Source organism: Dermochelys coriacea, chromosome 6, assembly GCF_009764565.3.
Source record: "Dermochelys coriacea isolate rDerCor1 chromosome 6, rDerCor1.pri.v4, whole genome shotgun sequence".
Lineage (NCBI taxonomy): Eukaryota > Metazoa > Chordata > Testudines > Dermochelyidae > Dermochelys > Dermochelys coriacea.
The window spans coordinates 79,703,022-79,720,570 of NC_050073.1; the positions used below are offsets into that span (position 1 = coordinate 79,703,022).

Consider the following 17,549-nt stretch of genomic DNA (forward strand, 5'->3'; position numbering starts at 1 on the left):
GCCAGGCCACCGCTTCCCGCAGCTCCCATTAACCAGGAACGGTGAACCATGGTCACTGGGAGCTGCAAGCGGCCGTACCTGCGGACACTCAGGTAAACAAAGGGTCTCGCGGCCTGCTGGGGCTTACCCTGAACAAGCCACGAACCAAGTTTGGGAACCCCTGCCATTAGTAACCTAATAGTTTTCACAGTAATTAGATATTGGATTGTGATAAATTCTTATGATATGAAAGGATAGGAAGTATAAAAAGATCCTCCCTGCACCCCTTGTATAGCTTACACAAGGGGATTTTACAGATCCATAGTTGAAATTGATTTTATTGTACTTATAGAAGGGATTCAACCTCTGTTATGAATGTAAAATACAGTGTATCCTCCCCAGAATTAGAGCACTTACTCTTTGAGGATAGAGTTAATTTTCTGAAAATTTACAAGTAAACCTGTTAGTTCATTTTAATTAAATTACTGTGTATACTCATTCATTAGACCATTCATTTATGAGCCGACCCCCAAAGATGGATAGGTAAAAATAGCAAAAACTGTATGACTCTTTCACAAGCCGACCCTATATTTCAGGGGTTGGCAAATTTTGGCTCCTGGCTGGTCAGGGTAAGCTACTAGTGGGCCTGGATGTTTTGTTTACCTGGAGCATTCGCAGGCACGGAGCCCCTCAGCTCACAGTGGCCGCAGTTTGCTATTCCCAGCCAATGGGAGCTGCAGGAAGCGGCGCGGGCCCAGGGACGTACTGCTCCAGGTAAACAAAATGACAATGTAGATATTCAATTCAGTAATTCCATAGAGCTTAAAATAATCAAATTTTGGTGTAGATCCATTGATAAGCCAACTCCCAATGTTTGATGCTTTTTTACCAAAAACAATTCAACTTATGAATGAGTATATACGGTAATGAAAAATGGACCCTTTAAGAATTTGGAATTGGGTAGCATGCATTTTTGTTCTAATGAATTGTCACAAAAGAATACTATTACTAGCATTTAAACATAAATTGTATAAAAGCTCACACACCAGTTTGTCCACACCAGCAATTTTTTTTCTTCTCTGTAGAAGAGAGTTTAGATGTGCTCTCCAGGCCTCATAAAAATCTTCCTTCGTTTTCAAAAGCCACCTGTATTGTCAGAGACTGGAGTTTTGACAATATAGATCTCTAGAGAGATGGAGGAAGGATTGTCCTTTGTCCAAAATAAAGTAAATTTTCTGTCCATATAAAGGCCAATATTCATATTCTTTCTTACTGAGAGAGACCGCTCAGGAGTTTCAGATGGATTACAAATAGCCCTGGAAGAGCACTAAAGCAATTAGATAGTACAGGGCTAAAAGGGCATTACATTAATCTACGGACAGTCCCACCAGCTTCCAGTTGGTGATTTCCTCCATGCCTTTTGGGCTGGATTGAGTGACAAATTGAAGTGACATATGTCATGATTATCTCTACAATTGCAATTAAATAACATCAGGTCCTCCACAAAGCACAATGCATGTGTATATTTAACAAAATTTTAATCACCAACCCATCTGCCTTTTAGGATCTATTGTTCATGGTAGAAATATTATTCTAATTGTTTTGTAGCCCTGAAGTGATAGAACATGGTTTTCCACAATGTACCCACACAAAAGAAGTTCACATGTATGCAGCAAAGGACTTGAAGCATATGCAAGTGAATTGCCAAAAGTGTAATTTTTTTCCAGAGCCACCAGGCTATTTCTACTGGCCTGAATGGGAACCAAGAATATTTGCGGACGTGCTCACACTGAGCACTAACCAGGAGGCAGCAATAATGGAAGATCTAAACCTTTATGACCAGGTCTAGATTTCAAGCCAAGTGGAAATTATTCATCATATATTTTAAAATTAATACTTGAATTTGAAATGTATTATGCCATTGTCTCAGTTTTGACTCCCAGTCTGAGACTAATGGAAGCAGTGGCATTTAAATTTGTAACAAAGACAAAACTAAACATATAAGATCAAATGAAAGTCAGATGTACTAAAGACATGAGAATAAAATGGGGTGGGGAAACAGTGGAAAGCAGAATGAGCATAATCCAGATAAATGTCTTTAGATAATCACAGAAGTTCATTAATTTTCACAAGAGAATGGCTGCAAAAGGCTGCAAAATTGGATGGTCATGTTTTCATGTTGGACAACCAAATCTGAAATCTTAGTTGTCTGGTATCAGAATTCCACCCTCTTTCCCCTGTCGCTCCCATCAATAACATAAGTACCTTTCTTAGCTGTAAAAAGTGAACAGTTTTGTTCACAGAATGGGCTGTATTTTACCTCTAAGAAATTGTGTGAGACTACAGTGATATCTTAATGACTTTGATGATAATTAATCATCTGTTTGCAACCTGTCTTCTATTTTTGAAAAAAAAATCTTCCTTAAAAATTATCATTTTTAGGGAAATGCAGATTAGAGGAGTATTAAACATTTGTACACTTTGAAAACAAGCTGTAATACAAATGCCCTTGGCTAATCTGCTGTTTTTTTGGTTTGGTTCTTTTGTTTTGGGTTTTTGCGGGAGGGAGGTGTTTGTTGTTTTTTATTATGGTGGGCGTTTGTTTTTTTAATACATTTTTATATTTTGGTAAAGGTGCTAAAGCCTCCAAAACCTTAACACAGTAGAAACATCGTAAAGTGAACCAAAATGCATTTTAAAAAACAGTCTCTTTGAGATCCCAAAACATTAACAGAGTAGATGTATAGGGACACAGATTACAAATAATTACATTTTAAAAACATTTAAAATCTGTTCTTCTATGCCTTACCTGCCAAGTCTTGAGGTCAAGCCCTTTAGCATTCAGTGTTTTTTCTCTTACAGGAGATGGATGACATCACTCACACCTAAAACAGTTTAAGCAAGGCAGCTCCTGTCCTGTTTTTGGTGTTAGTAATGTCACCACTGTTGCAGTAGAAATATGTAAACTTTGGGGCATGAACTGAGGTCTTGGCTGGTAAAAACCTTTCTGTTCATGTTTTATTATGTGTTTATTTGTCATTTGTAATCCACACATGCATTCAGTTAATAATTTGGGATCACAAACATTTATTACATTTATTTTGTTAAGGAGGCATTTCATTTCACCTTTTAATTGCGTAAGACATGTGGAAGCAGATTATATTCAACCTCCAAGCTCTCAAATAATTTTAATAGAACTAACATCCTTCAAGGATTGTTCTAAAACTACATCATATTATTAAGTGCTAATGTGTGCATTGGGATCTGTAGATTAGCAAATGTATATGTGAGTAATATACATATGGCTATTTATCACCTTAGTGACTCCACATCTACAGAGCCTGTTGTGCATCAGATGTTTGCCTCTGGGATAGAAAAACCTTTTCACGTGAACTGGCCTTTTCTGCTGGTGTCAGGACAGTACAAACTAGCAATCAGTAGTGTTAAAATGGCCCTTTTGGAATACCATTTCTCCCCATGAATGGGGTGCACTTGCAAACACGTTGTGTGACATACGACATTCTGGAGAAATATTGTGATAGCACAGCCTGACAAGTCTTCATTTCTATAACTTGGCCAAATTTTCTGAGCAGATCTGAAGGGAGGTAAATTGCAGGTTAGGGACAATCTCTCTTGAACATGTCTCCAGAAAACAGTGGGTACTGGCAGAGTGAGGATAATCCAATGAGGAAATCATAAAGTTTCTGTCCCTAAATGAGCCCCGGGGACAACTACTATATACCTCAGGTGGAACTGTGCAGGAGCTCTAGCGGCTTTTGACATCACTGGGAAATGGAAGGAAAAAATATTGGGTATAGGGCAAAGGAAGGTCATCAGAATAAATTGAAACAATACATGGCATAGATGGTTATGGAGATGCAAAAAAAGTGATAAGAGAATGTGTCATCCTTGTTTCTAGCAATAGATATTCTGCCCTTGGAGAGAGTACGGAGGAGTATCATCAGAAGACCAAGAATAGTCCTAGCGCAGGCAGTAGCCAACCAATGATCTAGGGTCATTTTCAAGGCAGAAAGGGTAGTTAGGCATCCAATTCCATTGAAAGTCATTGGGAATTGGGCATCTAAACCTGCCTTATGGGCCTTTGAAAATCTTCCCCTCAGAGCAAAAGAGATGGTAGCAAGAAAGAGGCAGCAAATGATACTGAATGGTAACTACATAATAAGGAAACTGGGACAAGATATCTGTGTCCCAGCTAAAGAAAAAAGGATGTTACAAAGCCTTCCATATGCCAGAGCTATAGATAAAGGTGCCAGATAGTTGGAAATTATGACCATTCTCTTGGCCATTTGGCAATATATTGCAAATTTTGCTACTGTTGGGACAGCTATGCTGAATGGCGGTTTAGAAGTCTGCCTAGGGAAAACAGCTTTAAATTCTAGTCTGAACTCCATACAGTGTTGCTGGCAGTGACTGCCGGGGAGATGCACTGAATCAGCACATCTCTCAGCCAGGTTGGCCCCATCACCTCCCAGACTCTGTGTCTGTTCTGGCCTTTGCCAAAGCCCCCTACTGTCTCTCTTCTCCCTCTTCTGGGGGACTTTCTGCAGCTGGAGTTTTATAGCCAGTGTTCCACCAGTGGAATTCAGGTAATAAATCTGGCCCTTGCAATTTGGGTTTACAGGAAAGAGAAACAGGCAGCACAGATGCCAAATGATTTCTTACTAGCCAAAGGAATTAAGAAAAGTTTTTGTAAAAGTATATCAAGGGGAAAAGAACCAAAGAGAAAGTATGTCCTTTATGGACTTATTTTCAGAAGGTATAAACAACCTCTGTTCCCACTTAGTTCAAAGAGTACTGCAAGTGCTCAATACCTTTCAAAAGCAAGATATTATTAAGGTTCTGATCCAATTCTCAGTAAGTCAATGGGAGTTCATCCAGTGATTTTTTTTATGGGCTGTGAGTCAGGCCTGAAATGAAAATTAATGATGACTCAAAATTGTCTGGGGTACTTAAAAATTTGAAAATATGCAAAGCAACTGGTCTTGATATTGTGTTCTAGGCTAGAGCATTAAGGAAAATAGCTAACTTTCTGTATTGCTGACACTTTTCTGAAAAAAATTAAATATTGGGGTAGAAATGAGAGATTAGAGAAAAGTTAAAATGTAGGACTTATTTTCAGATAAAGAAAGAATGATCTTAGTAGTTACCAAATTTTAAACCTAAGTTACATCCCTAATGATGAAAAGTTTAAGAAAAACACTAGAAGGTAATAATACTATCAGCAACAAGCAGCAAGGACTTATAAGTATTGTCACACAAACTTGATTGCTGGGGTTTTTTTTCTTTTTGGATAGAATTACAAAATTAGGTCTCAAGCTGAAGCTATTTGCATGAGTAGTTATTCACATATATGTTTGCATAATTGGGGTGAGTTGGTGTGAAGAATGTGAGAATTTTCTGTGTCACAGTTTCAGGGTAGCTGCACCTGCATCTGCCCCCTACCCACCGTGGTCCTCTCCAGGAGTTTCCAGCCAGGTCTCATGTCTCCAGCTGTCACCTGTCTGGACAGGGACCCTTGTCTCACTCCCTTCTAACAGGGATATTTTAAGTCTGCACAGCCCCTGCCATTCACCGTGATACCCCCACAAGCCAGTCTGCCTAAAGGCCAGCACCTATGCTTTGCGTTTTCTCTGAGGACTCTGAACAGTGTACCTCCAGCAGTTACAAGTTACCACACAGCTCTTTCTGAGCAAGCACATTTATGCTTAAAGTTAAACATTACATAAAAAACAATAAAAGTTCAAAAACATGTGCTAAAAGCTTGCCAAAGACCACACATCAGTTTTAGGGGGCCCTAGTAAGCCAATGTCTTTCCAATCCTTCTACAAGGGTTGGGGCCCTCCTTGGACAGAAGGTCCTGTCTATTTGCTGGAGCAGAAAGAAGGCTGTGTGTCAGTTCAAGCTCATCCTTTTATACCAAAAGCCCTTTCTTTGTCTCCTAGTCTCTGGAAAATCTAGTTTGAACCAGTATATGCAATCAACCCCAAGGGATGGAATTTTTCTGGAGTTGTTCAGTATCAGTGACTCGCCATAATCAACACTCACTGTGTTTAGTTCCTGGAGGAGCTGTGGTAACCCTCCCACATGGAACAGAACACAGTCACACATGAAACATTCATAGATTTAGTATAATATGGCCCCAAGATGTTGCATGTGATGGCAATATCTATCATAGTCTGCATTAATGTTTGTGAATGTTTGATATACGTGTACACACACACACACACGTACGTATATATATCTGTGGGACTAGAAGTTATGTGTCTGAGTCTATGGAATCCAAAGAGTTAAGTCCAGCTTGAGCTCTTCCCAGCTCTCCAGGACCCCAGCACGGTTACCATCTGGTGCTCAAAGGAACAATACCTGAATCCACTGTCTTTTCTAGAGAAATGCATAAGCCAGTTTGGATCTGGTGTGGGGTCCCAAGTCAGACACAGGGACTTTGAAAAAAGGATATTTGGAATATATAAATTGTGAATTATGGGGGAGACACACTGCCCAGAGAATCAGATTGAGAGATAAAGATTTCAGGGAGACCTCACTGCAATGATGTGAGCCTCCCTAAAAGAGGCAAAGAAAGGCCCAGGTTTAGGTAAGTTAATATGCATTTAACTCTTGTCTCTGTATTTGTGATGTTTCTTTGGATAAACAGATCACACATGTTTTGAAAAAGCTGTCCTTTCTTACTGCAATTTCATACTGGGTCACAAGCTCCTGGAGAAAAACATATAGCAGGGGCCAAACCCAGTCGGATGTGCTGGAAGTAATATTGTTCTGGGAAACAGGGAGGACTATACTGTGGTGATCCAGCCCAAAAGTGAGGGGCTGACAGAAGTGCAGGTATGGGCCTCATGGACGAGACAGAGTGAGGTCAAAGTACAGCACAACCCTGGAACCATAATAGTTGGTAAAAGGATTTAAATTTAGATAAAGGAGTTTGATGCTGTATCTCATGAAATCGTATTTGAAAAATGAATGCAAATTGGCTTGGATAGAAACATTGTCATATGGATGAAAACTGGCTAAAAGACCATAGATTTATAGAAACTTATAGATTTCAGGCAAAGTGTCCAGATGAGGATCTGATGAGATCAGTGTTAATCTTTAACATATTCACTAATTATCTGGAAAACGAAGTAAGCAACAAGTTTTTGAAATTTGCAGGTGATGCTAAATTGGGAGGAGTTGTGAACACCAGTCAGTACAAAGAACTAACACCTTTGAACCTGGAGAGATTAGAATCACAAGTAGAAAATAAACTGAGAATAAGTTTAGGAAACTGTAAACCTATACTTGTGGTGGGCAATCTAAAATCCACATACTCAATAGCAAAAAGAAATATTGTAAGACGTAAAACTGGAAGAGATTAGAGATAACAGCAAATTTGACATGAGATTATAATATGGAATGTTTGTAGAAAAAAAGCCATTATGATTTTGACCTGCATATGCAATGGCATTCCATGACAGAGTAGAGACATAATCATCCCTCTCCATATACAGCTTGAAATTATGCATTCAAATCTAGGTAACAAATTGCCAAAAAGATACTGATAAAATGGAGAGAGTTTTTTTGTTTCTCATCTCTGTAATCAGGAGCCATGAAAGATTTGACTTTTGAGGAAAGTTCAAAATAGCTATTTGGGTAAAACTAAGAGGTGACCAAGGGAAAACATAACAGTTTACTAATAGTGGAAGGACTTAAACAAAGATAGAGAGACATTAGGTGGAGTGCTCAGGTAATGAAATGAAATTGAGAAAGGGTAAAAGTAGGCAGAATGTCAAGAAAATATGACAATGAGTCATATTAGATTGTATAACAGTTTTCCAAAGGAAGAGGTTGAAATTATGTCATGTGGGATGTTTAGAATGGAGATGGGCTAGAAAATATGCTGTAGGGATCTCTTCTGAATTAGGAAAGGGATGCTGGATGATCTAATGATATTTTTTCATGTTTTTCATGATGTTAGAACATCCACAAATATAAAATTAGTATTCTGTATACTAAGATTTTGAGGCTAGTAATCTCAATTTGCTTGATGGGGCATGCATAAGATAGTTTTCATCTCTTATTTCTACGAGTCTATCAATAAAATCATCTAGTCCATTCCCCCCTGGCTTCAGTGTAGGATTGTTCCAAATAGTATATTTTCCAGTGCTTTCTCCAGTCTAGTTTCTAATGTCTCCAGGGATGGAGCTTTCACTGTTTTCATTAGGAGATTATTACACAATCTAGTAGATCTCACTGTCAGAGAAACTTCTCTGATATTTAGCTTAGATTTTCTTAATTTAATTCCATTAGTCCTAGCTATTATACCCTCTTATACCTACCCATGCTAAATAAGTTTTCTCTCTCCTTGATATTCCTCCTTGTGAGATACAAATAGACATTTATATTTCTTCTTCCCCTTAATCATCATTTAGCTAATCTTGTTTAGTTCTTGGAATCTTTCCTCTGCCCTTTAAACCTTTTAATCATATTTTTTTGTTCTTCATTAAACTCCCACCAGTTTGTATGTAACTTTCCAGGTGTGCTAGGTGCAATATCAATTTCCAGACAAAACCATGTTAAAATGGAGTTATGGTTCAGAGTATGTGTGAGTAATGTAAGATAATACATTTCAAGGATGTTGTAATTATCACATAACAAAGAATTATGAACCCAGATTATTCAGAATTAATATTAAATTTAAAAGAAATCCTGACATGTTAAGACACAGGAGGCATTGTTAGGGCACCCAAACAACCTTATTTCTGTCCTGCAGCAACACAATGCAATAACCATGTGATTATTATTATGAAACTTGAGAGCTTATCTCTCTCATCAACAGAAGTTGGTCCAAAAAAAGATATTTCCTCATCCACCTGTCCTCTCTAATATTCTGGGACAGATGTGGGTACAACAACACTGCATATTATAATGAAAGCATTCTAGTGCTTGGGGTCCCAAATTAGCTTAAACTAATTTTAAAGGCACATTACATTTTAATTCTTTTATTATGGTATTACGGGACAAAGAAATATTCAGGATTCGTTTTTTTTCCTCAATGTCTATCTTTCAGCACAGGACAGTGCATGAACTCTTCTCCAAAGAAACTCTAAAAGAACTGTCTTCTCTCAAAATGGCTACCATTTCCCATTGTTCTCAACAGGCTTATGGCCAGAGGTTGCCCTCAGTTAAGTGTGCCCTCTCACAAACTGTTCACTGTCTCCTATTGTTCCCAGTAACCATAAAACCAAGCTGCTATTGGGGAAAATGATAGCCCAATGCTGTTAGGAGATAGAGAGGAACACTGAGGAACTGGCGGAGGCAGAGGCCACCTGGGCTAAAGGCAATATATGGCTTCAGTTTCATTGAATACAAAAAATAATGGCAGCTGATTTGAAAGGCGATGATTCTTTTTGGGATTCTGTGAAGGAAAAATTATTGTTGAGCATCCGTTGAAGGAGAAACTTTCATTTATGAAAAATTGTGGCAAAAATTACCACTATCCTAACATTTCTTCATATGTAGCCTAAGCGCAAGATTTCACTATTCCGTAGAGCCCAGTTTTCAAATAATGGCACCTAAACAGGATGTCCAAACCCTGAATCAATCCTAAAACAAGCAACGATATAGTAGATTAAAAAAGAAAAAAGCGAGAGACACAAACTGGTGAGCCAAAAGAAGGTTTTTAAAAAAGCTATTCCTCTATGCCCAGCCCTTTCTTAAATCTAGACTTTTATGAAACCCGTTCTAGAAGTTCCTTCATAAGAGCAAGTTTGAACAAGCACTGACAATCTTTAATTTACTGTTTACTTAAAACAGGCTGTGCTGAATAGTTTGTAATCATGCACTTCACAAGAGATGCACCATGCATGTGCCTCACATAGCAAAAGAGCACCTAAAGGACCTAAGAGTAGATTGGGTAATTTCATGTAATTGAAGCTGAGTATAGATGCAGCTGGATGTGACACTGTTTCAAGATGATGTGGATGCGTTTGATAGGAAAATTGGAAAAGATGAGATATTCTTCATTAGGAAGGGGGAAAAAAGACTTGCTGCCCTACAAAAGATTCATTTAACATAACGCACCAGATATTACAATACAGCTTGATTTTCAGGTGCACCTATTAACCAGTAATAATGTTAAACTGAAGATTTAAAACATGATGAATAAAGATGGGCCAAAACTTCTTGCGTTTGATTTGCAATTTTGTAGTTGTGCAAAATTCAGATTTTACTGATATATTTTGTAAGACACAAATGTTGCGAAAATGCATGAAATTCAGCAAAAATTAAACTTGTACTAGCATATTGGCCTCAAACAGAAGGGGCCCCACGCTCACAGGTAGGTATAAATAGAAAGAGCGGCAAAGCAAATTGTCAGTTTGATGTAGTGGGGTGCCAGTTTTGGAACTTCAACTATGTAAAATATTTATTTGTTACAAATGTTAATTACTATAATGACAGCACACAAATAAACAAGAAAGATTTGGTAACAGTAATCGATAATCCCTACAACAGCAAGTCCACAGCTGTTTTTATATATGTCAGTGGCTCTCAACCTTTCCAGACTACTGTACCCCTTGCCGGAAGCTGATTTGTCTTGCGTATTCCCCAAGTTTCACCTCACTTAGAAACTACTTGCTTACAAAATCAGAAATAAAAATACAAAAGTGTCACAGTACGCTATTATGGAAAAATGACTTACTTTCTCATTTTTACCATGTAATTATAAAATAAATCAATTGTAATATTAATATTGTTCTTACCTTTCAGCATGTAGTATACAGAGCATTATAAACAAATCATTGTATGAAATTTTAGTTTGTACTGTTTTCGCTAGTGCTTTTTATGTAGCCTGTGGTAAAACAAGGCAAATATCTAGATGAGTTGATGTACCCCCGGAAGACCTCTGTGTACCTCCAGGGGTATGTGTACCTCTGGTTGAGAACCATAGATATACAGGACTTGTGAAAAATATGATTGTGATACAGCTGAAGGTGAGATCAGCAATACATATGTTAAATGCATTTATAACGGTGAAATGCTAGTCTACACAGTTAAAGACGAAATTGGACCAGACATTTGGAAAGATGGGGAAAGCTCAAAAAATGAGATTCTCTTTCTTCTTGAAAAAAGAAAAGGAGTACTTGTGGCACCTTAGAGACTAGCAAATTTTATTTTGTTATATTTGAAAAATATAACTTCCGAACAGCTTGACCTAGGAACTCCACATTTGTTTTACTCTTCTCTGGTAAGGAGTGATGCACTGGAGGGTAGAAGAGATAAATAATTGGTAATCAAAGCAATTTTCATGTGAATTTTAAACAATGTAGTGTTCTAAAGAAACCATATGCCAATACACTGGCCTGACACAGGCTTCTTAAACAACACATTATTGCCAGGCCAGCATACATTTTTTTTATAATCCACACCAAGCAGAAATATCCTGCAAAGTTTCTAGAGCAGAGACCAGGGAGTCTGCATCAAATTTCTTTAAAAGCGCCTTGCTCATACTTTCTCCATCGAAAAATCCCCAGTGTCTAGGAAACTGCACAGGAATATGGGGTTAGAGACTTCATGTTCTATTCCAGGGATCTCAAACTCAAATCACCACGTGGGCCACATGAGGACTAGTAGATTGGCCCATGGGTCGCATCACTGACACCTTTTCATATAAAGGTACAAAAGCCCCTCCCCCCTGCTGCTTCCCCGGACCCGCCCCCACTCCACCCCTTCAGTGAGGCCTTGCCCCTGCCCTGCTTCTTCCAACCCCTTCTCCAAATCTCTGCCCCTACCCTGCTGCCTCCTCTGAGTGCGCGGCGCCCTGCTCCTCGCCCCTCCCTCCTGGAAAGCACTAAGCACCGCCAAACAACTGTTTAGTGGCAGGAAGCACCTAGAGGTAGGCAGAGGAGCAGGGATGCAGCGCGCTGGGGCGGAGGGGAGCTTGGGAGCTGCAGGAAATAACTCCGGGGGGACGTGGGGAGCTTGGCGGGCCGCAGCAAATAACTCAGCCCATGGGCTACGTGTTTGAGACCCCTGTTCTATTCCCATCTGTTCCACTGAGTAATAACAATTCACAAATATTTATTGGAGCCTCACACCACCCCTGTAAACATAGATAAATATCATAATCTCTATTTAATAAATGAGGAAAGAGACTCCTGACTTGCCTAAAGTTATAGGACAGTGTAAGAACTGGTAGAATCTAAACCTGATTTTCCACACCTGCAGCTCCCATTGACTTCAACTGGAGATGTGGGAGCTCAGCAGCTTTGAAAATAATTCTCTACATCTCTTGTCTTATGCAGTTGCCAAATCCACTAGATTGCAATGCTTCTGAATCAGTACAGCGAAGATAATGGTGTCTGCATGTAGCTGTAAACATACTAAAAACCATATATTTTCAGATTTCACCTGTGGAATGTGAAATTTCATTACTTTCCAGATGAATAAAACATGGCACAGAGGACCACACTCCCTTTTCTAGCAAGTCAATACCTCTCCGTGTTTGTGTCCTCTTCTGTAAAATGAGGATGTGAAGGAAAATGGGGAAATTGCCTGACAGAGGTTCCCTGAGGATTAGCTTGTGACTGTGGACATCTTAAATTTGTAAAAGCTGTTATATTTGTACTTTTGATAGAATGTAGCAAATGTATACTACAGTGTGTACATACATACATCCCTCTGTGTCACTACACTTTGCTATCAAACAATAATTTTGTATTTGGAGGTGCATAGACCTTTTGAAAACAGTCTGGACTATGTATTTTTTAATTCATGATGTATCCAAACATGTATTTCTCAGTGAATTGTGCGTGTCCTGGGGAAAAAAAAATAGCAGACAAGTGAGCCTGCAAGGTGTACACAGATATAGTTTGGTTTAAATGATATGTCAGTATAAGATTAAACGTTGTTTTTTTAATTTTCTTGGTCAGGGATGACTTGAGCCTGTGTGGTTTTTTGAGTTATACATTGGGCTGGATTCTCATCCCAGAAAAGTGAATGGAATTTTATCATTAATTTTTATATACCAGTGGGATCAGTCCCATTGTTCCAGAGTCAGTCAATTCTCATGGCAATGATACAATGTGATAGTTAAGGGTATCTGGGTGAGCTTGAGTGTTCATACCCATGTAATACATTTTTGTTTTTAACTTTAAAATGGAATCTTATCTTAAAATGTTTAGACTATGGTTTGAATAGTGTTTTGGAGAAAACCACAACATTCACAAAGATGTTTCTTTCTCTTGTTTTTAATCTTAACTGTAGTTTAATGTAGTTATCTCTGCGAATGTAGCACTTTCAATACCAGAGCACATTCAGTCCTGCTTTATGGCCTTGGTCATGAAATCCAGTACATGACATTCATTTTCACTTATCTTGAAGAAACAGCTATCACATATGGATGTGAAAGCTCTGTAACTGACCTTAACAGCTATTTGGCAAACTGGTTATTGGAAGGAAGATTCCAGCACTACACACTTATACCACATTCTGAAGATGTTTCTTTTGTATAATGGGATATCCTGTGAACTGTTCACATTTGGACTGTAAGAGTAAAGTAAAGCTGAGCGGTTCTAAACAGTACAAATTTAAGTAACCTCAGGGCAACAGAGAAAATTATTCAAACCCACCAACAAGTTGTTATAAAAATCCAATGGCATACAACAGTACATTTCTGTGAACTCATCCTGCTAGCAAGGATTAGAACCCTTCATAAAGCTGCTTATGTTCTGCTGACTCACTGTGGCAGGTGCTGCTCAATAATTCCACCTTGAAAACAAGGGAAGTGGGAGTAGTTCTCTGGGGAGAAGGAAACTGGGTCCTTGGACTGAGGAAGTCCTGGAGGGACAGCCTAATTCTGTCTGAAATGTATTTGTGATGGTGTTTCTGAGAGCCCAGTAACACACCTGGGAGAGGTAAGAGTCTGAACATAAAGACAGAGTTTGTGTGCTCTGAGAATGGGCTGGGTTTTCAGTCTATTCACACAGTTTAGTCTGAGTCAAACTGATTCATGGAACATTTCCCCATGTAGTGCTCTGGAACCAGCAATTTCCCAGGCAAAAAATAATTTTCCCTATTTGGATTTTAATAGTATTATTAAAATATTTTTACCGGTTAAAGGACACACCGTTCAAAAGAATTTCTGAAAAGCTATAGGTTTCAGAGTAGCAGCCGTGTTAGTCTGTATTCGCAAAAAGAAAAGGAGTACTTGTGGCACCTTAGAGACTAACAAATTTATTAGAGCATAAGCTTTCGTGAGCTACAGCTCACTTCATCGGATGCATGAAAAGCTATACTTTGCTAATTTCAACAGCAGGCCTTAGTGTCTGGATGAGTTTGTGTAGCCAGCTGTATTAACAATGGAGAATTCAAATCCCAATAGTTTGCAATGGCTGTTTACATGGATGCTAAATAGAGAATGCAACCTTTGGGTTTAAAATGGCAACTCTCTTTTGTGAAGAGCTGGTGAATACATTTTAAAAAATGCTTTCCAGCTGGGTGGATAAAAATCAAGTATTTTTTTTAAATAAAAAATCTCAGATTTTTTATAAACATTGACATTTACTGTCAAAGTTTTAAAGAAAGTAGAAGCAATGAACGGATGGAAGTCACTGGTTAAGCACTTGGAACCAGGGTTTGTTGAAGTGTTAAACCAGCTTTTGACAGCAGTAGCCTCTTTCACAGGTGCAGAGAGAATGTTTTCTTCTTTTCAGTTTATCCAACTAGTTCAGGCAATGACTAGTTCATTCAAATGTGAGGAACTAATTGGGAGTTGAAAAAGCAGGAAACCTTGTTTTTCTTTTCCAATTTATCAACAAAAACTAGGTGTGAGAGGATAAAAATCTGTTAATTCTACAGTCTTGAAGGACATGGTGACCAATCAGTTCAATTCACTAAGTATAGATAATATTTCCTTTCTTTAATAAATCAGTTAGTTTTAAGTGCAAAACTTGTTTTGATAAACTTTTTTTCTTATTTATCCAGAATATTTAAGGTAATTTTATTTAACTAATAAAATTAAAATGCTGTTTTTGTGCCTCCAAATAGAATAACACAAATCATGAGTAAAAATTTAATCATCTAGTAAATAAGAAATGCGTGATTAATCATTTTCTAACATAATAAAAAAGTAAAAATGAAGAGTTGGAATAAATGTAAATTAAGCTATATTACTGCTTAAATAAATGTAATCAATATACTGTATCTTCTTGAATAGCAAAAAGATGTACTAAATTTAGTGTGCAATCTATATTTACTTGTAAAACAACATGTTTTAATGGTTACCAACTAGAAAATCAACCTTTCTTTAGGGAAAAAACTAAAAACTCTGCATACAAAATAAGATTAAAATTGATTATTTAAATAAAAGTTTCCTGTTTGCTCATTTAAATCATAATTAAAATTGGTGATTTAAATTACTTTGATTTAAATCTATCCACTCTGGTTTCCAGTCATTCTTTTGGCAAGGCCAGTTATTTAAGTTATGTAACCCTTACTTCATATATTATGTAACTGTGGTATTTTCATAGTTTTGCAAATTATTGGCCAGTGACACTTCATTGATCCAAAAATAATTACCATGCAAGCTACACTTTTGTTAACACTGAAATAATCATGTATTCAGTATTGCCCTCTAATTATATAGTACTTAATTTGTAATTAAATTGGTCAACAGTTGTATAAGTAAAGAATATTCACGACATTTGTACACAATAAGAGTTTCCTATCTATTATCAAGTATTTCATGTACTTGTATCATACCCTATTTAGTATACCTTCAGGTTTTTTATTAGGCACTTAATGCCTGTTTAGTTTTAGGGAGTTACTAGATTGAATTTTTCTGGGAATAAAAGCATTGTTAAATGCAGAATGGTTTAACACAAGACTTTTTTTTCATGAAGCTGCTGCTAATGTTTAGAATTTTAAATTTCCCTCTTTTCCTTCAAACTGTGCTGCTATGCTGGCAACAGTTCTTCTCTGTCAAACAAAACAACAATAGGAATATTATAGAGGCACCAATTGCAGCTGAGTTAAAGATGAGCTGAGTTTAATACTTAAATCATGGATTCAACCTCTGTTGTGTATGAACAATAGTGTGCATCTTTCCTAAAATTGCAGCACATACTCTTTAAGTACAGAATGAATTTTCTGCAACTGTACAAGAAAATCCATTATTTATTTATTTTTAAATAAATTTAAAAATTGTTTTTTTAAGAAATGAAGCATAGTATCAGGCCTCCATTTTTGCTTGTTTGCATGTTCCCTAATAATCAGACATAATGGAACAACACAGATTCTTCCAACTTCCCATATAATTAAAACATACGCTATCTCTGGAAGCTGGAGCCTTGTCCTCTATTTGAATGCTTAAGTCCCGTTTGTATGAATGAGCATTCTATGCATCAGTTAGGATGTTTTCTGAGAGAGAGCATAATTCTATGTAACCACACTTGATCAACAAAATTCCCCAAACCCCAACAAATCAAATAAAAACAGTCCTCTTATTATAGCTTTGGTGCGTTCCTCCCCGACCCCTCTTTCCCCCAATGGCAGCATTTGTCCCATGGAGGCCCCCTGCAAAGCTCAATTCTGGTGCCCTTACTTTTGCAAAGGACACCATTTTGCTCTACGAAATGACATCCTCCACGCAGCATGACCTCACATTCAGTGAGTGCAAGATCACACCACATGGAAGACGCCATTTTGTAGAGCAAAGTTGCATTCTCTGAACAGGTGGAGTGTGTTCTGGCTCCACTGCAACAGTGTTTGTCACCAGGGACATGTAACTGAGTCACCATATCGGGGGCCTCCTCGCTGCCTTGAGGATGCCTGCAGTTGTACAAGTTGTAGGTATCTAATGCCCACCAATGCTTTATCCTAAGGCCACACTGCATTATTCCCTGTCACACGATACAATTCAAATTGCTATAGTGGGTTTAATATGGATTGGTGACAGGAAGGAACTGCTCTATTCTACTTGCAAATGTTTTCTTTGCTTCTGTCAGAAAGGAAGCTTAGATATTTTGTGGTGCCTGGTAGTTAATTTGTAGGATTTGGAGCAATTCAGGGCAGTTGGTGGAGAAACTAAATTACAGTTGGGCACATGCACAGTTCAGTCTAACATCTACAAACAAACTCATTCCCAGATGGAGAATGACTCTTTCATCCAGAGGGCCATGTACTTATTGTTCTCACTTTTCAAGCAGAACTCCCACAGATGACAGTAAGAATTGCCTGTGGGACTGAGGGCCACATATGAATTATGATTAAATATTCCAAGTATTTCCCTCTTCCTGTGTTTTTTTTCTCAACAGTTTGGATAAGAAATTATAAATTATAGTTCACACTTACCTAATGGAGATATCAAAGTGGCATATCATGCCTGTTGATGAAAGGGTAACTCCTGTTTCCAGATCATCTTTATGTTAACAGTTTATAGTATAATTTGCAGAATATGCAGAAAATGTAATTAATTTCTTCAAAGCAAATGTGATAATTAAAGACTCATTGTAAAATAATAATAATGCTAGTTAACGATACTAATGCCCAAAAGATTA

The 17,549-nt window shown here is 37.8% G+C and overlaps 1 protein-coding gene across 1 annotated transcript in view; it reads left to right on the forward strand.

Annotated features, from left to right (window-relative positions):
- AKAP6 (A-kinase anchoring protein 6) overlaps window positions 1-17,549 on the forward strand; it is a 391,946-nt gene that overhangs the window by 174,519 nt on the left and 199,878 nt on the right.